The sequence below is a fragment of the Mauremys reevesii genome, linkage group 3 (assembly GCF_016161935.1).
Source record: "Mauremys reevesii isolate NIE-2019 linkage group 3, ASM1616193v1, whole genome shotgun sequence".
Taxonomy (NCBI): Eukaryota; Metazoa; Chordata; order Testudines; family Geoemydidae; genus Mauremys; species Mauremys reevesii.
In genome coordinates, this window is record NC_052625.1 from 204,714,248 (window position 1) to 204,739,452 (window position 25,205).

Below are 25,205 nucleotides of genomic sequence, written 5' to 3' on the forward strand. Positions count from 1 at the left end.
CCTCCGCGCGGGACCTGATCAGGCTCATAGAGGCTCCGAGCCTCCGGCCCCCGGCACCGCCGGTGCGGGCTGTTGTCTCTCTGGGCAAGCCAGCCAGAATGACAAGACCGCCATCTATCGACGAGCGGCATGGATGACGGTCCCGGTCCCGGCGCAGGTCCCCGTCACGTCGTTCGGGATCTCGTCGCTGCTCCTCTTCACGGCACCGAGCGCCATCCCGACGCCGGTCTGAGTCCCGGTACCGATCTCGATCTCGGTACCGGTCGCACTCCCGGCACCGATCCAGGTCTCCGTACCGTCGGTACCGTCGGAGATCTTCTCGGCACCGCGACTCTCGTAGTCACTCCCGGCACCGCGGATCCCGGTCGAGCTCCCGGCGCCGCCGCAGTCAGCGCTCACGTTCACCATCCCGTCGGCGCTCTGCAAATCGACCCTCCGTGCCTTCGGTGCAGGGCCTCCCGCCTTCAGCGGTTCAGTCCTTCGGCACCGCAGCACCGCCTTGGCCATCCCGCGCAGCGTCCGTGGCCTCCGGTGCCGATGATACTGCCCACCGGTGGCCGACCCCACAAGGACTCCCTCATGAACAGTGGGGCTACTGGGTCCCGTGGGGGCAGCATGAAGGGCAGGGTATCCCGTTTCCCAGCAGGGATGTGACCGCCAGTACCAGGGTCCCTGAAGCGACTGTTAGCCAGCCGGCCGCCTCCCTCCCCTCCGCACGAGTCCTCTGCTCCTCCGGCCCACCAACCACCCACGCCTCACGATTTGGAGGAGGCTCAACCACCGGCCGTACAGCCTGAGCCGGTTGTGCAGGGTGCATCTTCATCATCCTCGCCGGATGAGGCGGTGGCAGGTGCTGCAACCAGCGAACCCCCGCCCATTGACCTCCGGGCTTTCCAGGACCTGCTTCGCAGGGTGGCGGCGTCCATGAATCTCCCCGTCGAGGAGGTCCAAGAGGATGAGGATCCAATTACCAATGTGGTGGGTGCGGACGCTCCTGTCCGCGTGGCGTTACCATTTGTCCGGACCATTCAAAAGAACGCCACTACGCTCTGGCAGACCCCTGCTTCCATTCCACCCACAGCACGCGGGGTCGAGCGCAAGTACTCAGCCCCACCATCAGGCTATGAGTACCTTTACTCCCACCCAACCCCGGACTCCCTCGTAGTCCAATCTGTTAACGACCGCGAGAGGCACGGCCAACCTGCCGCTGCGCCTAAGTCCAAGGACGCCAGGCGCATGGACTTGCTCGGCCGTAAGATCTACTCCGCAGGGGGTTTGCAGCTGAGGATCGCAAACATCATGGTCCTCCTCGCCAGGTACGTCTTTGACATTCTGACGTCCCTGGCGAAGTTCGCGGAGCTCCTGCCTTCCACATCACGCCAGGAGTTCTCCGCCTTGCTGGACGAGGGGAGGAAGTCCTCCCGGGCATCTATTACGGCCGCCCTCGACGCCGCGGACTCCGGGGCTCGGACCTTGGCATCCGGCGTTACAATGGGGCGCATCTCCTGGCTGCAGTCCTCCACCCTGCCGCCGGAGGTGCAGTATACCCTTCAGGACCTCCCCTTCGACACCCAGGGTCTGTTTTCCGAAAAGACAGATTCTCGGATCCAGACCCTGAAGGACGGGCGCATTGCCATCCGCACGCTAGGCATGCATACGCCGGCGACGCAGCGCAGGCCCTTCCGGCCGCAGCCCTCCCGCTACCAACAGCGCTATCGCCCCTATGCCAGCCGACGACCGGCCCAAAATCGCCGTCGTCCGTCCGGCAACCGCCGCAACCAGGGCCAGGCCGCTTCCAAGGCCCCTCAGGGGGCTAAGCAGGCCTTTTGATGGGACGATCAAGGGCGGCCCATCACTCTCCCTACCGGATCCTTTCCCTGCCGGGGGTGGGGGGGCACCAACCTCACAGTCCCGCACGCACGGACGCTGCGCTCCAACCACCAGAACGGTCAGAAGAGCGGCACACGCGTCTCCGTCTCCCACTCCCCCCGCCTGGCGTACAGCGGGTACGTCACTTCTGGGGCTGCTGAGGCGGGAAGTGCTGGGCAGGAAGCAGAGCCGGTAAGTAAGCCATGTGGGCTGCCTCCTGGCCCGGGTGCTGCTGCTGCTCCTCGGACCTCTGGCCCTGGGGCTCCTGCTGCTGCCTGGTGAGTCCCCGGCTGCTCCCAGCCGCTTCCCGTGTGTGTGTCTGCGTGTCCTGCCCACAGCCCCTGCCCCAGCCGCCCGCAGCCACCCTCTGCCACAGCCCCTGCCCCTGGCACAGCCACCTGCAGCCAGCCCCTGCCACAGCCCCTGCCCCTGCCACAGCCGCCCGCAACCACCCTCTGCCACAGCCCCTGGCACAGCCCCAGCCCCTGCCAGCCCCTGGCACAGCCACCCTCTGCCCACAGCCAACCGCAGCCACTGCCACAGCCACCCTCTGCCCGCAGCCGCCCACAGCAACCCCCTGCTAGCCCGTCTGCATCACCTACCCACAGCCAGCCCTGTTGCAGCCAGCCCGTACCACACTCCCTGCCTCCAGCTAGCCCTGCCCCACGCCCCTGTCTGCAGCCAGCCCCATGTCCACTGGTGCCCTGCAGTTCACAGGGCAGTAACCCTGCACACCTGCTTCAATGAGGGGAGCAGGGAGCAGCTGGGACCCACACACATGCACACCCTAGGGTGACCAGATTTTTCACACTTGAAGCGAGTGTGAAAAATCGGGACAGAAGGGGAGGGGTAATAGGAGCCTATATAAGAAAATGACCCAAAAATTGAGACTGTCCCTATAAAATAGGGACATCTGGTCACCCTAGCACACCCCAAGGGAGTGGTGGGGACCCACACATGTGAAAAGAAGCTCATTTCTAGTTCAGGCCCATCTTTGTAAAAAAGAACTTTAGGTAGGGTTAACATACATCCGTATTTTCCTGGACATGTCAGGCTTTTTGGTTCTTAAATCGCTGTCTGGGCGATTCCTCCCGGGAAAAATTCCTCCCGGGAAAATACGGACGTATGGTAACCCTATTGGTACAAAAAATACGTGCTCTGGCACATCCCTTAAATCAGAACTTTATAGAGAACCGGTTAAGATTTTAGCAGCTCATCACTGGCTATAACCACCAATCACCCTGATATTACTCCTTTTCGTGACATAGTAGAGAGAGCAAAGAATGTATACGAAACATAAGTGCTGACTTTGGGTTCTGCCCGCAGGTGTCCCACTCCGGCTCCACTCCTTCCCCTGAGGATCCACCCCCAAGGCCCTGCCCCACTCCACCTCTTCGCACCCATCACTCTACCCCTCCCCTGACATCCAAGAGCAAGGGGTGTGTTGGGGGGGAGGGGCTTGCCAGTTTTGCTATTTTCAGCATCCTACGCGCCGACTCCGTGGGTGCTCGGGGCTGAAGTGAGACTGACAGCTGGAAGGCAGGCCCAGATCCTGGCAGATACCACCTCTCTGCCCTTCTGGCCCTGCACTTCCTCTGCCTGGCTGGAGAAGGGTGAGGGTTTAAATCAAAGTGAGCTGCCACCCCCCGCCCCGCCCGTCCAGTGGGTCTCCAAAGCAAAGGGGCTGGGGGAGAAGAGAAATGGCTTCCCCCTTTCCCCACCCCTGTAAGAGGCAGCAACCCTCATGCAGGGGAGAGGTACTGAGCGACCCAGAAAGCTGAAGGGGTCTGGTGCGGGGGGGAGGCACAGCGTGGAGGGACAGACCCGTCCCCGCCCAGGCTGCGCCAAGCAGCATCATGCTCTCAGAAATTTGGTCGATTTTTGGACGGGCACTTTCTGTGCCCCCCACAGCCGGAGAAGCTGCCTCACCCACCCACCCCCTGCAGCTAAAGAAGCTGCCCTCCCCAGCCAGGCTTCCTCTGCTCTGGAAAGAGACTCCCCTGCTACCTGCAGTTAGAGCCGGGCTGGGAGCTGCAGCCACCCATGCTGCCAAACAGCTGATCCGGGCTGCGTGCCAAACAGCTGATTGGAGGGATGGGAAACAGCTCATTGGCCCCTGCGCACCAAACAGCTAACGGGGGCAGCGCATACTAAACAGCTGATTGGCGGCTGCCAACATCCGATCACCCGAGAGGGTGCTGAGCACCAACTATTTTTTTCCCTTGGGTGCGTCAGTCCCTAAGCACCCACGGAGATGGCGCCTATGATGACAAAATACAGAAAGGGAGAGCTCTACCCCCACAGAAAATGCCTGAGATAGTGTCAGCAGTGACCGTGGCTAACAATGGTCCTCAGGAAAAATGGATCAGCGAGGTAGCCAGAAAGGGGACAGGCAAAATAATGAGGTTTGGAAAGGTAAAAATGTTGCCCCCTTTTGCAGTGAACACAGAAAAGCTTTTGACTCAGGCAGGACAGGATTGCTGCGATATGAGCCGAGGGATCACACGAATGGGTTGCCTACTGCAGAATTGCTCCAAATATTGGCAAGTCAGGAGGGGACTATTCCTATGGCTCCCACACCTTCTAAAGATTCAGCTTAGGAAGGTCGGGCACTCTCAGTTTCCACAGCATCAGCACAAAATCCCGCTGGTTTGATGATGCATTTACACCAGGATACCTGGGGAAGACCCCCAGTTTATGTGGAGTTTAATAAGCGAGCATTCAGATAAAAGATGATGGAGACAGGTGTCACATATTCATTCATTAGCACTAAGAACCAGAATTTGTCTGGACTATCTGCAACAGGAAACATGTCGTAGGGATTTAATGCGGCAGAAAGCAAAGTCCCACTTGGCCCTCAGATTCCATTTCAGAGAGGGACAAAACACGGACTAGAGCAGTTTGGTCTAATAGAGTGGTTCTCAGCCAGGGGTACGTGTACCCCTGGGGGTGAGCAGAGGCCGTCCAGGGGTCCATCAACCAGGGGCGGCTCTAGACATTTTGCCGCCCCAAGCACGGAGGGTCCGCTGGACCCTCCACAGGCAAGCTGCCAAAGGCAGCCTGCCTGCCGCCCTAGTGGCGACCAGCAGAGCTTCCTCCGCGGCTTGCCGCCCCAGGCACACGCTTGGAGCACTGGTGCCTGGAGCCACCCCTGCCATCAACTCATCTAGATATTTGCCTAGTTTCACAACAGGCTACAGAAAAAGCACTAGCGAAGTTGGTACAAACCAAAATTTCATACAGACACTGCATTGTTTGTACTGCTTTATACAGTATACACTGAAACGTAAGTACAATATTTATATTCCAATTGATTTATTTTATAACTAGATGGTAAAATGAGAAAGCTGGCAATTTCCCAGTAATAGCGGCTGGCACACTTCTGTAGTTCTAGTCGTAAGCGAGTAGTTTTTAAGTGAGGTGAAACTTGGGGTACACAAGACAAATCAGCCTCCTGAAAGGGGTCCAGGAGTCTGGGCAGGTTGAGAGCCGCTGGTCTAATAGATCTAATGGTGTCGTAAGAACGGACGTACTGAACAACCGCCGAGTAACAGTCGAATTACTGCATACGGCACTACGGAAAATGCCCCCAGGCCAAGCAGACTCTGCAAAGAAGCTGATTATTATTGAAGCTGGGTACATGTTAGCTGCCTTCAAGGCTGCTGAAGAAATAAAATGGCCCGAATGGCCTGCAGAAATATTACAAATGGCCTAAATGCACAAAGACGTTTGGCCACCAGTAACAGGGCGTGTGGAAAACCTGCAGCAGAGGTTCTTAGCACCGATCAGATCTTCCACCTAACAACCAGTACAAATATCCTAAAGAAGCAGAAGCCAGCTTAACAGAGACTACACAGAGACTCTTGGATCAGGGAGCTGTATCAGAACAGCGGAGTACATATAATGTAGCTGTCTGGCCTGCTCTGAAGGCAGGTGGAAAAGCTTGGAGATTAAGAGTTTATTTTAGACCAGTTCATAAAGGAGATGCCCATGACAGTCCCAGGAGTAGTAGCAAAAGACCCAGAGATAATAGGATCCATACAGGGCCGGATTTAGTGCAAATGGCAATCCCTGTGCTCCTTCCCCGGCACTACCCCCCCCCCCCCCCGCTGAAGCCCCCATCCCCGGGGCCTGCTGCAGGGCTGAAGGCAGGAGCCGTGGGGCTAAAACCCTGAACCCCGGAGTCCCAGCACCGTCCCACCCCCCTCCGGGCTGACTCCCCATCCCCAGCACCTGCCCTGTCCCTCCCCCCCTGGGGCTGAAACCCTGATCCTTGCTGCTGTCCCCCCACCCTCCCAGCCATGAGCGGTGGGATTTGAAGCCAAGAGCCAGGGCCGAATCCTGGATCCCTGGTGCTCCCCCCTGGGCAGAGTTTGGGTGAGTTCTGGGGGTGTTACCCCCTCAAACTGCAGTGCAAGTGCAGGGCAGTCCAGGGGCAGCTCCACACCCCCACAGCTCCTTCTCCCCTCCCCCCACCCCGATTCCATGGCTGGCAGAGCCCTCAGGGAACAAGGACCACAGGGGAGTCTGCTCTGAGCAACCTGAATCAGTACAAGGCTGCAGCCCAGGAAAGTTAGTTCGATCTTTACTCCAGAAATGCCACTAAAGTGTGTAAGTTCTTTTAATGAGGATCTACAAAAACAATTCGTTTTTGAAAAAAAGACTCTTCGGTAGCTGACAAGTCAGGTTATATGTCAAACACGTGGAGCACATTTTTCAACTGCTCACGGTGGCCTTAATGACATGACTCAGCATCTTGAAACAAAAAAACCACAACGGCACTGAACGAACTCAGTGTGCAACTCTATAAGAGTTTCTGAATTTTCTGTTAAACAAAACACAGAAGCTGATCAAATGCATGCAAGTGACGGACTGTTTGCTTACCATTCTGTGCGCCACAGACACAGTTTCAGGTCTAGTGACTGTACCTCGCAATTGATTAAAAAAACTTTAACAACCCAAGTTTTTGTCTGTGTGTACAAAATCTAAGGCAATAATTTGAAGTATATTAGCTCCATTATCGACGGAAGAACTGAATTTTTACCTGTTATTCATGTTATAATAATGCAGTGGATGGAAGCTGGAGGCATGTAGGTAAGTATAGCGATCAATAGGTTTCCGGTATAGGGTGGTGTTTATGTGACCATCACTTATTTGCACTGTAGTGTCCAGGAAGTGGATCTCTTGTGTGGACTGGTCCAGGCTGAGGTTGATGGTGGGTGGAAATTGTTGAAAGCTGGGTGGAATTCCTCAAGCGCCTCCTTACCTACATGCCCCCACCTTTCATCCAGGACACATCGCAAGATCCATTGTCTACAGCCAAGCCCTAAGATACAACCGCATTTGCTCCAGTCCCTCAGACAGAGACAAACACCTACAAGGCCCTCAGGATTGCCTTTATAGCTGAGACCAGGCTGGCTAGTGTTGTGAGAGTTCTGCTGGAGAAACTGCAACAGGATGAGCAAAACAAAATAGACATTTTCTGGGTCCTGCAGAAGGTATTAGAGCAGGACACCAGGGGCCTAGAGATAAGGCTAGTGAAAAAAATAATAAGCCTAGCCTCAAACCAGATGAGAGAGACTCAGTAAGTAACAAATGAACTTAAAGTGGCAGCTAGTAACACCTTAGTGACGCTGGCATGCTGATATTTCAATAATGTGATGTATGAGCTGCAGTGTCATCTGAAACCAGGGGAGCTGCCTGAAGAGTTTATTTTAGTTACACTGGGCAACCTGTCATCAGCCTATGCACTTGAGTGTATCCCTTTTGTGGGAATGACCCTGAGGACCATGTTCTCCATGCTGGAGTTAGTCAATGACAGCAGGCTGAGACAAGCATTTTGTGGTGTTCCGGAAAAATGGTCAAGAGCAGTAAATTGGTATTTGACTAACTGGGAAAAGTGCCCATGCTCCAGAATGGATGCATCGGAGTTCTGCGATCGAATTCTTCCTGTTTATTCTCATGTGACCAGCAACTGGCTGACCTGTGAGGAGCCAGAGCTCAAGCAGGCTATCATCAAAGCCCTTGTTCCCATGATGATCGTCCTGCTACACAAAGAAGAGCATCATGATCAGCTATTTGAACCGATCTCATAGCTCCTTGAACAATATAACGAAAACACTGATGTTTTTCACAACACCGAGACGCAGATGAGCCTGCTGCCACTTCTCCTTTTGTACTTGGCTCCAAGGCAAATCGCAGCTTAAGCGCAAGTCAAAGGCTCTCTGTGAGGCTCTTGCTATGGGAACGAGCAGTCTGGAAAAGAGTTGAAACTTTATCAATATGTTTAAACTTGTAGATTCCCCAATGGCTGTTTTAGACATGTTCTTACTGCAGATTGAGAAATAAAATCTCCCTTTGTGTAAAAAAAAAAAAAAAATCTTTATCGAGCATTCTTACAACTACAGTACCCACCTGGGGAAGTGAGGAAACAAATTGAAAGAGCAAGACGGGTACCCAGAAATCACTTACTACAGGACAGGCCCAGCAAGGAAAACAACTGAACACCACTGACCACCACGTACAGCCCCCAGCTAAAACCTCTCCAGTGCATTATCAGCAATCTACAACCTATCCTGGAAAACTATCCCTCACTCTCACAGACCTTGGGAGGCAGGCCAGTCCTCGCTTACTGACAGCCCCCCAACCTGAAGCAAATACTGACCAGCAACTACACACCACACCACAGAAACACTAACCCAGGAACCAATCCCTGTAACAAACCCTGTTGCCTACTCTGTCCCCATATCTACTCTGGCGACACCATCAGAGGGCCCAACCACATCAGCCACACCATCAGGGGCTCATTCACCTGCACATCTACTAATGTGATATACGCCATCATGTGCCAGCAATGCCCCTCTGCCAGGTACATTGGCCAAACCAGACAGTCCCTACGTAAAAGGATAATGGACACAATCGGACATCAGGAATGGTAACATACAAAAGCCAGTTGGAGAACACTTCCATCTCCCTGGACATTCTATATCAGATTTAAAAGCAGCCATAGTTGAGAAAAGGAAAGAAAAAAAAAACTTCAGAAACAGACTTCCAAGAGAAACAGCAGAACTAAAATTCATTTGCAAATTTAACACCATTAATTTCGGCTTGAATAGGGACTGGGAGTGGCTGACTCATTACAAAAGCAGCTTTGCTTGTCCTGGAATTGACACCTTTGCATCTATTATTGGGAGCGGACTACAACCACCCTGATCAAACTGGCCCTGTCAACACTGGTTCTTCACTTGTGAGGTAACTCCCTTCTTTTCATGTGTCAGTATATTATGCCTGCAGCTGCAATTTCCACTCCATGCATCTGAAGAAGTGGGTTTTTTACCCACAAAAGCTTATGCCAAATACATCTGTTAGTCTTTAAGGTGCCACTGGGCTCCTTGTTGTTTTTTTGGATGAATTTAGTCACTCTTCAGATGAATATGGCTCAAAATGTAGTGGATTCTCGAAGCAACTTCAATCTTTTTCAACGTGCCTTACACTAACAGTTCTTGTGAAATCCATGGGTCCTGTAGAAGAACTTAAAGCGAAAATTCAAAGCCCAAATCTGTCATTGGCAAGCGTTAAGAAGAAGGCTGGCTTGTTGCAAGAGGTTTTGGGTGGGATACACACTGACTCGTCATACAATCACTTCTGGGAAACAACTGTAGATAAGGCAAGAAATCTTTCTTTAGATGATACACTCCCGAGAAAATGCAAGCCACCGAGATGGCTTAACCATGGAAGCCTCTCTCACACCTACAGTGACCCCAGAGAGTATTTTCATCAAGTATGTCAGGATCATTGATGCTTGCAAAGTTGCCATTGAACAGAGATTGTCAACTGAAATATTTACATTTGCAGTAAAATTGGAGAAGCATATAACTGATGGAGTAAATGGCTTGAAACAGGACATTGTCCCAATAGGTGACGCTTTCCATGGTGACATTAGCACGGACAGACGGGTGTGAACTGACAGCAGAAAAGCTCAGAATGGTGACTGTACTTGGGAGTTTTTTTTTTTTTTTTTTTTACATAAAACCCAAGATTTATTCCGTTCTCAGAGAAACAAGTTTCCATCGCACAGGTCGCAAACAGTTATCGGGGACATGAAAGAAGCCACCTAACATATACACGCGAAGCCCAGCCTGGGATCCCCTGGCACGCTGGAGAGAGACAAAGAACCAGGCCAGAAAGCGGCTGCCCTGCCAGGACAGGTACAGGAGTTGCAATGGCCCTGCCTCGGGCGTCAGTTACAAAACCACCGAACCGCAGCTTCCCCTGGCGTGGCGAGGGCGGGAGCGCACCGGCACCGCAAGCAGGGGGAGGGGAGAGAAGCTAGAGCTGACAGTGGCTTGGAATAGCTTCGAAGGGGAGCAACTTGTGCCAGGGATGTTGAGATGAACATGGCACGTGGGGGCAAACCCAGGGAGCTTCCCAGCAGGACAAGCTGTTGGGAACCAACCCCGCCAGCCTTTTTCCTCACTGCCCCACCAATCACCCCAAGATCCCACGCCCACGGCAGGAGAGAGCAGCACTTCAGCCCAGGACCCCCCAATCAGGGCAGGGGAGCCCAGGTGCGGGGCTGGGGCCCCAGCGCGGGCAGGGATGAGGGCCCAATGCCTAGCGCTCCACTACACCCAGCCACGACCCCTTGGACTGACCCAAGGGAGGCTGGGGTCTGCCAGAGGCCAGCGCGGATTTTGGCTACTCCCTGATGGAATGGGAGCGCCACACGCCCCGGTACCGAGGAGGCGAGGACATTAAAAAGGTTATCGGAGGGCTCCTCCATCTCCTCGGCCCGGAGCTCGATATTTGCTGCCACCCTCCTAAGCAGCTTCAGTGCGGGCAGGGATGAGGGCCCAATGCTAGCGCTCCACTACACCCAGCCACGACCCCTTGGCCTGACCCTGCCTGCAGACAGCGCCCCCCACCCACCCTGCACTGAAATCCCAAAGGAAAGATGGGGGGAGCCTGTGTGTGCCGCCCACTTGCAGTCAAGGCAGAGAGCAGCGCTGGAGGGGGAGGTGGGTGCGCGACCCTCAGTGCAAACCATGTGTGAAGACTTCATGGCAAAGGAACGGGCATGGGGAGGAGAGGGCTCCCCATCAATAAAATTTCAACTCGAGTGGGGGGCAGGATGTCCCGCTGCCGCCACGCGACCCAGGGCAAGAGGCGAATCCCAGGCGCTTTTGGTCATTGCCTGTGGGACGCCTGGCGGCTGCGCCGGTCGATGCAGGCCAGCCCCTCACTCCTCCTCCCCAGTGCCCACCGAGGCAGCGGGGGCCTTGCCCAGGGAGCCGGCAGGGGAGCTGCGGTGGGTGAAGCTGCTGCCGCTCTCATTCCACTGCTCATCTAGGGGGATAGGCTCCACCAGCGCCGAGGAGAAAAGACGGTTACTCACCATAGTAACTGTTGTTCTTCGAGATGTGTTGCTCCTATCCATTCCAGGTAGGTGTGCGCGCCGCGTGTGCACGGCTCTCCGGAACATTTTTACCCTAGCAACTCCGGCGGGCCGGCTGGGCGCCCCCTGGAGTGGCGCCGCTATGGCGCTGGATATATACCCCAGCCGGCCCATCCGCTCCTCAGTTCCTTCTTACCGCCCGTGACGGCCAGTTGGAACAGTGGAGTGCTCCCTTACCTCCACAGCCCTAGCGTTTCTCCATCTCTTCCTTTATATATAGTTCATTACTTAGTTGAGTAGTTAGTATAGTTGTATAGTTAGACAAGTTTAGTAGTTAATAGTGTAAGTAGGGAATTAGAGGGGTTAGCCCCTCTTCTTCCGCTCCCGGTGCGGGCTTATGCCCGGGGCACCGGGATTCAAGCCCTGCGCAGCTTGCCAGCGGCACATGCCGGTGAGTGACCCACACGACTCCTGCCTTCGCTGCCTCGGGGAGTCACACAGGACTGACAAGTGCCCGATCTGCGTGGCCTTCAAACCCCGAACGAGGAAGGAGCGGGACTCTCGCCTCAAACAACTGCTGATGGAGGCTTCGCTCCAGCCTCCGGCGCCAACTCCACCGGTGCCGAAGCCTTCCTTGGCGAGCAGCGCACCGGCAGCACCGAGCCGCTCCGGTACCGAGGCCCCTCGACACCCGGCACCGAAGTCCCGGCACCACTCCCTCTCCCCAGGAAGGAAGCATAAGGCGCCGAAGACGGCCTCTGCAAAGCATCCGCAGAGACCGTTAGCCCAGCCGCCTCCGACACAAACGGTTCAGGCTGAGGCAGTGCACAGGCAGTGCATGGTACCGTCGACTCCGGCGCCGCAAGGGCCGTCGAGTCCGGCACCACCCGGCTCCCCGGTACCCACCGAGGATGAGCTGCGGATCCCGTCCACGCCTGAGGCGTTTGCGACGGCGAGGGAGCTAATCGAGCTCACGGACGCTCAAAGCCTCCGGCCCCCGGCACCGCCGGTGCGGGCACTTAAGTCAGTGGGCAAACCGCTGATGATGCGGCCTCCTTCCCCTGACGAGCAAGACGGTCGGCGCTCCAGGATTCGGTCTCAATCTCGATCCCGGTCCCACTCTCGGAGACGGTCGCCGCCGCGCCGATCCCGATCCGAAAGACGATCAACATCACGACGACGCTCCCCGTCTCGGCACCGCTCTCAATCGCGGTATCGGTCGCACTCCCGGCAACGGTCCCGGTCACCGAGTCACTGGCACTGCAAGAGGTCCGGTTCCAAAGACCGCTTTCGGCACCGAAACTCCCGGAGCCACTCACGACGACAACGCTCGCGGTCGAGGTCGAGCTCCCGGCGCCGCCGGTCGAGCTCCCAGTACCACGCCACACGCAGGTCCCGCTCCCCGATTAGGTCACGCGATGACCGACACCGACCTTCGACACCGGCTAGGCACTTGACGCCGGCATCGGTCGCACGCTCGGGGATCGCCTCAGCTCCTCCCTGGCCCTCTCGTGAGCCCTCCATCGCTTCCCCTGAGGGCAGTGCAGTGGACTTCAGGGCAGAGTCTCAAGGACAGGACCATGGACCCCAACAGTGGGGATTTTGGGTTCCCTGGGCCCAACACGAACGAGGGCCTCCCCTTCCGCCGAGACAGGTGGGTACGGAGTGTTCGGTGCCGGAGGCCACAGTCAGCAGGCCCCCCCCCCCCCCCGTCCCCGACGGGAAAGACCAACTCGCCTCAAGGCCCGGCGTTGGGGCAGGAGGCCGTGGCGGCTGATCGCCCAAGGGCAGAGCAGACATCTGACGAGGTGCTGCCAGGCCGCTCCTCGTCCTCCTCACCTGACGAGGCGGTGGCGGGGGCATCACCATCCGAACCCCCACCTATTGACCTAAAGGGACACCAGGACCTTCTCCGCCGTGTGGCAAAGGCTATTAACCTGCCCATTGAGGAGGTCCCAGAGGACGATGAGCCAGTAACTGATGTCGTGGGAGCGGAGGCCCCCGTGAGAGTGGCACTGCCCTTTATCCGCACGATACTGCGGAATAATGCTACACTCTGGCAGTCGCCTTCCTCAGTCCCCCCCACGGCGCGAGGGGTGGAGAGGAAATATTCCGTCCCGCCCAAAGGGTACGAGTACTTGTACGTGCACCCAACCCCGGACTGGTGGTCCAGCCGGTGAATGACCGGGAGAGGCACGGGCAGCCGGCCGCTGCGCCAAAATCTAAGGAGTTGCGGCGCATAGACCTGTTGGGGCGAAAGATCTATTCAGCGGGTGGCCTTCAGCTCCGCATAGCGAACCAAATGGCGCTCCTTTCCCGGTACACTTTTAACATCTTGGGGTGCCTGGGTAAATTTTCGGAGCTGACCCCACAAGACTCCCGCCGGGAATTCTCAGCGCTCCTGGATGAGGGCAGGACGGCCTCCTGGACCTTAATTCGAGCAGCCTTGGACTCCGCTGACTCAGGAGCCAGAACTATGGCTTCCGGGATAACCATGCGGCGCATTGCGTGGCTGCAATCCTCCACCTTGCCGCCGGAGGTGCAATACACCCTCCAGGACCTCCCCTTCGATACACAGGGTCTCTTCTCAGAGAAGACGGACTCGAGAATTCAGACCCTGAAGGATAGGAGGATTGCTATTCGAACTTTGGGCATGCACACGCCAGCCACCCAGAGACGGCCGTTCCGGCAGCAGCCCTACCGGCCCTTCACCCAGGCCAGGTCTAGGCCATTTAACAATCGCCGGACGGCCCCCTACCGCCGCAGGCCGTCGGGGGGTAGGCGTAACCAGACCCAGGGCCCCTCCAAGGCCCCTCAAGGCCCAAAACCGGCCTTTTGATGGGACGCCCAAGGACGGCCCACCACTCTCCCCCGAGGATCCATCCCTATTATTTTCAAATCGCCTTTCCCGCTTCCTCCAGGCGTGGTGCTCCATAACATCGGACAGCTGGGTCCTCAACACCGTCCAGCACGGCTACCGCCTGCAGTTTGTTTCGCCCCCTCCCTCCCACCCACCTTCCCCGTCCCTCTTCAGGGACCCCTCTCACGAGCAAGTCCTCTTACAGGAGGTCGAGACTCTGTTGAGCGTGGGTGCTATGGAGGAGGTGCCTCGCAGCAGGCGGGGCAGGGGATTCTACCCCAGATACTTTCTCATCCCCAAAGCGAAAGGAGGCCTTCGTCCCATCTTAGACCTCCGGGAGCTCAACAGACACCTGTGCAAGCTCAGGTTCCGGTCGCCGAAGGAGGCCCTCCACTTGGCCTCGATGAAGCGCTGCAACCCGATGATGAACTGGACATCCTCCTTGTCCTCCGTCAGCTTGTTGAACTGCTTGATCGTCCGCCAGACATCCTGGGCAAACTCCTCGGAGGAGCTGTAGGGTGGGGAGAGCTTCTCCTGCAGCCTGGCTCGGATCAGGGTCAGGTCGATGGTGTCCTGACCCTCCGTGGCGGTCGAAAGCTGGTGGAGAGGCCGGCATGGCTCATGGCACAGCAGCTCCAGGAGGACACCCTGCAGTGGGCAGCATTGGCCGCCTCCATGGCCCCCTCCTGGCTCTGGCCTGGTGTCACATCCAGACTGGAGCCGATGCTGCCACTGGGGGAGATGAGGCGGGACACAGAGGCCTCGGTGGCCAGGATGTCCTGGGGCAGGACAACGGGCTTGGTGTCTCTGGGATCCTCTGCTGGATAGTCGATTGCTGCCTCCATGTGCTCCTCCTTGACTATGGTTCTGGGCAAGATGGTGCTGGGGGGCTGGGTGGCAGCCTGCTGGGCCCCACGCTCAATGACCATCAGGTTGTTACTGTTGCCGGGGAAGGCCTTGAAGACAGGCATCTGGCTGTCGGCCGTCAGGTCCAGGTCCAGGTCCAGCCGCTCCAGGCTCACCCGCGGCACCTTGCACATGACATTGCCATCCCAGGGCCTGGGCCTCTTCATTCCTGACAGGTGGGCCTCAGTGCTGTCTGCCAGATCTCCAATGCCTTCCTCCTGAGTGTCCATGGCCTGCACAGCGAAGGATGCTGGGGTAGTACCCTCACTGATGCCGGGGAAGGCTGGGCCCGGCAGGAGCTCAAGCACCGGCATCTGTCCTCTCTGGCAGCCTCTGCCTAACTGAGCGCCTGGGCCGGGCTTTTATACTTCCTGTCCCGCCCCTTGACTTCCGGGGGGTGGGGACAGGCGACGCTGGCTCCGCCCACTCCGGCACCTGGTCTGGCTCATCCTTCTCAGCCACGGCAGGGAGCCAGGGCGCCTCCCTACACACACACCCCACTAAAGGCTGGTTCCTGTACAATGGGGCCAAGCACGTCCATACCCCCAAAGCGGGAAAGGAAGTCTGCGTTTGCACGGTCCTTTCTAGCCCTATGGCGAACAGTGAGGGCGTAGGGCTCCAGGGCCAAGTACCACCGCTGGAGCCGCATATTGCGGTCCTTCATGCGGGCCAACCACTAAAGGGCTGTGTGGTCAGTGACCAAGGTGAATGAGGCCCCAAGGAGGTAGTACTGCAGAGCGTCACATGCCCATTTTGCTGCGAGGGTTTCCTTCTCAACCACAGCATAGTTCCGGCTGATGTAGAGATATCTCGCCCAGTCACGTGGGGACGAAGTACTTCCTCTCGGCCTTTTTGGAAATGGGCCCAAGGGAGGCCGGGGTCTGCCAGAGGCTAGTGGGGATGTTGGCTATTCCCTGATGGAATGGGAGCGCCACACGCCCCGGTACCGAGGAGGCAAGGACATTAAAGAGGTTATTGGAGGGCTCCTCCATCTCCTCGGCCCGGAGCTCAAGATTTCCTGCCACCCTCCTAAGCAGCTCCTGGTGTGCCTTGAAGTCCTCTTGAGAAGAAGGAGGCAACTGAATCATCCTGCACCGAAGAGGTAGATGGCAGCCCCCAATGGCAGCGTGGGCTCGATGTCCGGGTCTGGTGCTGAGGGCTGGTGTTGGATCTCAGGGGCTTTGGGATCTTTGCTGGAAATCCACTTTTGGGCGGATCTGAGTCTAATTCCAATTGCTGCTTTGTGTCCCGCTCACCCAGCAATGGCTCCCCCGGGATGGGGGTTTGTGGAGCTGGAGGCAGAAGAGCTGTGTGGGGTTTCTGGGGGGTGAGGGGTAAGCCCTGCCCATGCTGGGGTCTCTTTGTGTGCAGGTGACAGTCCAGCTACTCCCAGACTTCACAGCTTAGGAAAGAGACCCTGCTCATGTTGAGCTTCACCCTGGGGTCTCTGCCTGGTGGGCGCAGAACAGGGACGTTAGGGATCATCTTGGCCAGCGACTCTGTAGAGGGTAGGATCCCCCAGTTGACTCTGCAGATGCTTCTGTCGGATGTTGAAGTCTGAGCCATGGGCTGACGTCTGGTCCAGACCCATGGTCTGCTCTCGCCGGTCTCGTCTCCTGTGGGCAGGAGGCCTGGGGAGAGGCTGGTGTAACCCCCAAGGAGATGACCTAGATTCCTGGAGCTCTGTCTGCTGGCAGCACAGGGAGGGGGAGCCAAGGCAAACTCAGAGTCTGCCCAGCAACCACTAGGGAGTGAGATGTCCCTCCCAGGGAGTTCAGGAAAGGGGAGAAGCCATTTTGGAGTCCGTCTGGAGCCAGCCAGGGCAAGGGCAGGACTGGCTGGGGGGAGCTGGGGAGTCCCAGGCCTGCATGTAGGGTTCCTCCTGAGAACAGGCCTCTAGGGACAGCACAGCAAATCCCTCAGCTGGGTTTTCCTTTCCCACTGAGGAGTCCCAATTTGTAGCATTTGCTGGGAAATTTCCCCAGCCAGGCTGAGTTCGCCCTCCAGCTCCCTAGTTGAGACCAGTCACCACCTGGTCAGCTCTGCTCTGGGAAGCTGCCTGCTGGGGGTGTGACTGGAGGCTGGGCTAGGAGACGACAGTTTGGAGTTTAGTACAGTTGTGTAATCTGCACCTTGAGCCCTGCACCCCTTTGTGGGGAGGGGAGATCCTGGGACCGAAGCAGCCTGATTCCTGCTTGAGGAGGAGTCCCGCGTCAGCTTCAAACCTGAGGATTATTCATGGAGTTTGTGAGTGCACCAGCTTTTAGTTAGTCAGGGAATTTGGCTGGGGGACTCCCTACTCCCTGAACGGTGTCCTCAAGCCAGGGAGTGAGGGTTTGGGGATTTTATAACCTGCTGCATATTACCCCTGTGGAGGGATTTACCACCTCCTCCCACTTGTGAGTCCTTTGGGCTGTACTGAACCCTGTCAGCCACACGGCTAAACCTCTGCAGAGAAGAATTTTGTGGTTCTTCTTCGAGTGATTGCTCCAATGCATTCCAGTTAGGTGTGCGCGCCGCGTGTGCACGGCTTCTCCGGAACTTTTTTACCCTAGCTACTCCGGCGGGCCGCGCCTGGAGTGGCGCCGCTATGGCGCCCCTTATATACCTCAGCCGGCCCGTCCGCTCCTCAGTTCCTTCTTACCGCCCGTGACGGCAGTTGGAACTGTGGAGTGCTTGATAGCTCTTCACGTCCCTAGCTTTCTCTAGTTCATTGTTGTACATAGTTAGCATAGTTAGTTATAGTTGTTAAGTTAGCCATAGTTAGTGTTAGATAGATAGGCTAAAAAAGGGGGGGTTTCCCCCTTTTTTGCCTTAGCCGGTGCGGGCTCATGCCCAAAGCACCGGGCTTTAAGCCCTGCACGGTGTGCCAGAAACCGATGCCCTTAGGAGACCCGCACGACGCGTGTCTCCGCTGCTTGGGCGAAGGGCACCGAACTGACAAGTGCCAGATCTGTTTGAAATTCAAACCGCGGACCCGCAAGGATCGAGATAGCCGAGAAACAGATCCTCATGGAGGCGTCTCTCCAACCACCGGCACCGCCCGCGCCGCTTCCGCGGCCTCCTCCCGTGCAGGACACACCGCCGGCACCGACTGCGGCACCGCCGGCGAAGAAAGCGGTTGCGAAGACTCGGCACCGCTCGCTCTCGCCCGCCAGGAAACAAAGACTGGCGAAGGCTCTGGCGAAGGCTCGCGTGCAGGACTCCGCCAAGGCGACTCCGCAGCCTGCAGCCCCTGTGGTGCCTCTGCACAAACAGTGCACTGCACCTGTGACTCCGGCGCCGCAAGGGCCGTCGAGTCCGGCGCCGCCGCCTCGCTCCCCGGTGCCGTCCGTGGTCGAGCCTCGGCTGCCGTCGACGCCGGAGACGTTTACCTCCGCGCGAGAGCTGATACAGCTCATAGAGACTCCAGGCCTCCGGCCCCCGGCACCGCCGGCGCGGGCTGTCGTCTCCAGGGGCAAACCGGCAGCAATGGTCCGGCCACCCTCCCTGGAATCAAGGCGTGGACGTCGGACACGGTCCCGGTCTCGTTCCCGCACCGTCGACAGCTTGCCGTCCCGCCGATCGCGGTCCCGGCACCGCACTCCATCGCGGCACCGATCACAGTCTGCTCGTCGGTCGAAGTCCCGGTACCGCTCCGCTTCGCGGTACCGGTCGCACTCCCGACGTCGCACCAGATCGAGGTCGCCACCATATCGGCACCGACGGTCTCCGTCCCGGCACCGTTCCCGGCGACGCGACTCCCGCGGACGCTCCAGACGTCGCAGTTCGCGCTCTTGGTCAAGCTCCCGGCACCGCGATGGCCATGGTCGGTCTCGGCATCGGAGATCTTACTCCCGGTCGAGCTCCCGGCACCGGTCGAGGTCCCAGCACCGGTCGAGCTCCCGGCACCGTGGAGAGAGTCGAGCGAGGTCGCCTTCCCGGCGCCGAGGGGAAGAGCATCCCTCGGCGGTATGCCCTGGAACCTCATTGGCACCTCCCTGGCCTTCCCGCCCTGAGTCGGTCGCCTCCGGCGCAGAAGCCTATGGGCTCCCGCCTCCGACGCCACCAGCCCAGCCTAGCGGGGCCCAGCAGTGGGGTTTTTGGGTCCCATGGGCACGATATGAGTCGGACGCTGTGCCTGTTCCGCCGAGGCCTCCAGGGGCCCACCGCAGAGTCCCAGAGGCGTCGATATCTCGACCACCGCCATCCCCACCACCAGCCGTTCCGGTGGCGCCAGAGGGCCCCTCCGAACCCCCAGCCCACCACGCAGTGGACCCCTCTTCGGCTGAGGTCGTTCAGGAGTTATCCTCCTCATCCTCTCCCGATGAGGCAGTGGCCGGCGCGGCATCAAGGGAGCCGCCCCCCGTTGATGCGAAGGCACATCAGGACCTACTCCGCCGTGTGGCGACGGCTATGGACCTCCCTGTAGAGGAGGTAAAGGAGGACGAGGACCCCATCACAAACGTGGTGGGGTCAGACTTGCCAGTCCGGGTTGCGTTACCTTTTGTGCGCACGGTCCAAAGGAATGCCACCACCATTTGGCAAACGCCCGCTTCCGTGCCTCCCACAGCCAGGGGCGTGGAAAGAAAGTACTCAGTCCCTCCCACGGGCTATGAGTACTTGTATGTGCATCCAACTCCGGACTCCCTGGTGGTACAGTCCGTTAACGATAGGGAGCGTAACGGCCAGCCGGCCGCTGCTCCAAAGTCAAAAGAGGCACGACGGATGGACCTTCTCGGCCGAAAGGTCTATTCTGCAGGGGGCCTGCAGATGAGGATTGGTAACCAGCTGGTCCTCCTGGCCAGATACGTGTTCGACATACTCACGTCCCTGGCCAAGTTCGCTGACCTCCTGCCGTTAACATCCCGCCAGGACTTCACCACAATGTTGGAGGAAGGGAGGCGATCCTCTCGCTCCTCCATTACAGCCGGCCTCGACGCGGCGGACTCAGGGGCACGGACCTTAGCAACAGGGGTCACGATGCGGCGCATCGCCTGGCTCCAATCTTCCACCCTGCCTCCAGAAGTCCAGTTTACTCTCCAGGACTTGCCCTTTGACACCAAGGGGTTGTTCTCGGAGAAGACGGATTCGCGGATCCAATCGCTAAAGGACGGCCGGGTGGCGATCCGTACACTCGGTATGCATACGCCGGTGACACAGCGCAGGCCATTCCGCCCGCAACCCTCCTGCTATCAGTCGCGGTACCGACCCTACCCGGCTCGGCGACCGGCCCAAAATCGCCGTCGCCCATCGGGCAACCGCCGAAACCAGGGCCAGGCCGCTTCCAAAGCCCCACAGGCGGCGAAGCAACCCTTTTGATGGGACGCACGAGGGCTGCACATCACTCTCCCCTCCGGATCCTCCCCGTTTATTTCACAACCGCCTCTCCCGTTTTTTCTTGGCGTGGTCCTGAGTAACGTCGGACAGCTGGGTGCTCAGCACGGTCCACTCGGGATACCGTCTTCAGTTTGTTTCGCCCCCTTCTTCCCACCCACCTTCCCTGTCCCTCTTCAGGGACCCCTCTCACGAGCAAGTCCTCATACAAGAGGTCCAGACTCTGTTGAGCGTGGGTGCCACAGAGGAGGTGCCTCCCTCCAGGCGGGGCAGGGGATTTTACTCCAGGTATTTCCTCATCCCCAAGGCGAAAGGCAGGCTACGTCCTATCCTGGACCTTCGCGGGCTGAACAGATACCTACTCAAGCCCAAGTTCCGCATGGTCACCTTGGGGACCATCATTCCCTCCCTGGATCCGGGAGACTGGTTTGCGGCCCTCGACATCAAGGACGCCTACTTCCATGTCGCTATCTACCCCCCTCATCGGCGCTACCTTCGGTTTGTGGTCAACGACGCCCACTACCAGTTCGCCGTGTTGCCATTCGGCCTTCGACCGCCCCAGAGTATTCACCAAATGCATGGCGGTCGTCGCGCAGCACTCTGACGGAACCAGATACATGTTTACCCGTATCTGGACGACTGGCTGATTCGCGGTCTGTCCGGGCAACTCGTGGAGAGTCAGATGGTAGAGGTCCTGGCTCTCTTTCGGCGCCTCGGTCTTCTCGTCAACACCGAGAAGTCAACTTTGATTCCGACGCAGCGAGTCGAATTCATTGGGGCGGTCCTCGACTCCACGGTGGCCAGAGCCTGTCTCCCTCGCGCTCGACACCAGACGATGGTCTCCATCATCCGAGACCTCGTCAATTTCCCGACTACGACGGTGCGGTCATGCCTCCGCCTCCTGGGCCACATGGCATCGTGTACGTACGTCACCGCGTACGCACGGCTTCACCTTCGTCCGTTTCAGTCCTGGCTCGCGACGCTGTACCGCCCGCATCGCGACGCCATCGACATGGTGGTCACAGTCAACAGGACGGCTCTCGACTCCCTCCGCTGGTGGCTCGACCCGGAGGTCGTGTGCGCCGGAGTCCCGTTCCACCCTCCTCGGCCATCGGCAACGTTGACCACGGACGCCTCTGCGCTCGGATGGGGGGCTCACCTGGGAGACCTGCACACTCAAGGCCTCTGGTCAGCGAGCGAGCTCACACTCCACATCAATGTCCGCGAGCTCCGAGCGATCCGCTTTGCATGTCACACCTTTCAGACCAACCTGCAAGGCCGCTGTGTGACAGTGTTCACGGACAACACAACAGCAATGTTCTACGTGAACAAGCAGGGCGGAGCCCGCTCGTCCCCCCTCTGCAAGGAAGCGATCCTCCTGTGGGACTTCTGCGTGACCCACTCCATTCACCTGGAAGCGTCCTTTCTTCCGGGAGTGCAGAACACGCTGGCCGACCATCTCAGCAGGTCGTTTCTCTCCCACGAGTGGTCCCTCCGTCCCGACGTTGCACACACGATCTTCCAGAGGTGGGGGTTTCCCCGGGTCGACCTCTTCGCCTCCAAGGCGAACAGGAAGTGTCTCCAGTTCTGCTCGTTCCGGGGGCACTCGCCGGGCTCTCTGTCGGACGCTTTCCTGTATCCGTGGCAGACTCACCTCCTCTATGCCTTCCCTCCGTTTCCGCTCGTGCACAGAGTGCTCCAGAAGCTTCGGAGGGATCGAGCCACCATGATACTCGTGGCTCCAGCCTGGCCGAGGCAGCATTGGTACACCCTGCTGCTCGAGCTCTCCGTTCGGGAGCCCATCACCCTCCCTTTGTGGCCGGACCTCATCACGCAGGACTTCGGCAAACTCCACCATCCGAACCTGCAGTCCCTCCATCTTACAGCCTGGTACCTGCGTGGTTGACCCACGCGAGAGGACTGTTCGCGTGCAGCAAGTCCTGCTTGAAAGCAGAAAGCCTTCCACTCGTACCACCTACATGGCGAAATGGAAGAGGTTCGCGCTCTGGTGTGACCAGCAAGGGCTCAACCCATTCGTGGTACCTGTCCCTACCATCCTAGACTACCTATGGTACCTTAAGGAGCAGGGTCTGGCGGTTTCCTCCTTGCGGGTCCACCTCGCATCGGTGTCCGCCTTTCGTCCGTCAGTAGAGGGTCGAACCATCTTTTCCAATCCGATCGTCTCCGCTTCCTGAAGGGCCTCGACCGCTTATACCCGTCAGTGCGTCGCCCTGCCCCGACCTGGGACTTGAACCTCGTCCTGGCCAGGCTCATGCGCCCACCATTCGAGCCTATGGCCACGTGTTCTCTCCTCTACCTCTCCTATAAGACGGCCTTCCTGGTTGCCATAACATCGGCAAGGAGAGTCTCGAGCTCGGCGTTGACGGTGGGCCCCCACTACACCGTCTTTCACGCGGATAAGGTGCAGCTTCGTCCTCACCCGGCCTTCCTACCAAAGGTGGTCTCGGCCTTCCACCTTAATCAGGACATCTTTCTCCCGGTCTTCTTCCCGAAGCCCCATGCTTCGCCCCGGGAACAACAGCTCCACACCCTCGACGTCCGTAGGGCGCTGGCGTTTTACATCGACCGGACAAGGTCCTTTCGGCGTTCCACCCAGCTCTTCATCGCAGTCGCTGATCGCATGAAAGGCGAGCCGGTCTCTACCCAGCGCATTTCCTCCTGGGTGACTCAATGCATCAGGTCATGCTACGAGCTGGCTCACGTGACACCATGCCGACTCACCGCTCATTCTACGAGAGCGCACGCCTCGTCAGCCGCCTTCCTGATCCATGTCCCCATCCAGGACATCTGCAGAGCGGCCACCTGGTCTTCGGTCCACACCTTCGCCTCCCACTACGCGTTGGTGCAGCAGTCTCGAGAGGATGCAGCCTTCGGCTCTGCGGTATTACATTCCGCCACGTCTCACTCCGACCCCACCGCCTAGGTAAGGCTTGGGATTCACCTAACTGGAATGCATAGGAGCAATCACTCGAAGAAGAAAGGACGGTTACTCACCTGCAGTAACTGTTGTTCTTCGAGATGTGTTGCTCCTATCCATTCCAGACCCGCCCTCCTTCCCCACTGTCGGAGTAGCCGGCAAGAAGGAACTGAGGAGCGGACGGGCCGGCTGAGGTATATAAGGGGCGCCATAGCGGCGCCACTCCAGGGGGCGCCAGCCGGCCCGCCGGAGTAGCTAGGGTAAAAAAGTTCCGGAGAAGCCGTGCACGCGCGGCACGCACACCTAACTAGAATGGATTGGAGCAACACATCTCGAAGAACAACAGTTACTACAGGTGAGTAACCGTCCTTTATAGGTCATCAAGGGCCCCATCAAAGTACACGTTCCAACGGGACACTAATTTTACATTTTCTACATCAAGTCAGGGGTATTTTCAGTGTGGGCACCGGTGACCCTAAAAATAGGGTTTCACCCTGTTATGTTGTATTTGTCTCCTGTTTAATATAATTATATACATAGACATAAAATGTAAAAACTTAAATATCTTAGAAACAGTAGCCAATCAGTTGTTTTAATTGTCATATTTGAATTCAGCACATCAAAATACATAATAAATAGCACATTTTATCTCTGAAGCAGATGACTTCTCAAAAATTGTAGACCAGTGTTGTCTGCCGTTGCTTTCACGGAGGAAGGAATGAGTGACGACATTTACCCAGAATCATCCGCGACAACTGTTTTTGCACCATCATGCACCATCCTGTCTCAACCCAGAATTCCAATGGGCGTGAGAGATTGCGGGAACTATGAGATAGCTACAGGATAGCTACCCAAAGTGCAACGCTCCAGAAATCGACGCTAGCCTCGGACTATGGACGCACACCACCAAATTAATGTGTTTAGTGTGGCCACGTGCACTCGATTTTATACAATCTGTTTTACAAAACCAGTTTATGTAAAATCGGAATAATCCCATAGTGTAGACATACCCTCAGTTGCCTGCGTGGACTCAAAAATTATTTGTGAATGACAATGAGCCAAGCACGTATAAATCAGTTGACATTTCTGCACATAAGAACTCTATCTCTGAATTGGACATTGCGAGTCTCCTGGATGACTTCATTTCAAGAACCGAACAACAATGAAAAGTGTTTGCTGCCTCGAGTGCTAAATTGTATTTCTGCTGAAATATACAAGCCTTATTCATGTGCTTTATAATATTTGTGTATGTTTTGGAGTTAAAATGTTGTCTGTATTGTGATAGATCCAGGCCAGTTGGGTACAGCAGAGTACTCCTGTTAAAGCAGCAAAGAATCCTGTGGCACCTTATAGACTAACAGACGTTTTGCAGCATGAGCTTTCGTGGGTGAATACCCACTTCAAGTCACTTGCATCCGAAGAAGTGGGTATTCACCCACGAAAGCTCATGCTGCAAAACGTCTGTTAGTCTATAAGGTGCCACAGGATTCTTTGCTGCTTCTACAGAACCAGACTAACACGGCTACCCCTCTGATACAGTACTCCTGTTGGTATCCAGGAAGTGGGCAGGCAAAGCCCACTGCTAAAGGACCTCCCCCCAGCCTAAGGGGAGGATCCACAGGTCCGTGATACCAAATAATTGCAGGGGACAATTAATGAAGTAACAGGAACAGGAGTGAGGTCACAGGGCTAAACGAAGGGAGCCTGACGGGGACACCAAGCAGAGAACCTCGGACAGCGCCCACTGCTCCTCCAAGGCATCAAGGGAGCCCGCAGACCCTGCTCAGAGGAACTCTGTCCGGATGCGTGAACGGATGGAGGAGAGGAAGTAAGCCCCACAGTCGCAGGAAATCCCGTCAGCCAACCTCCTCTCCCTGGTTTTGTAGATGGCCATTTTGGCTGAAGCTTGGAGGAGGCTGACA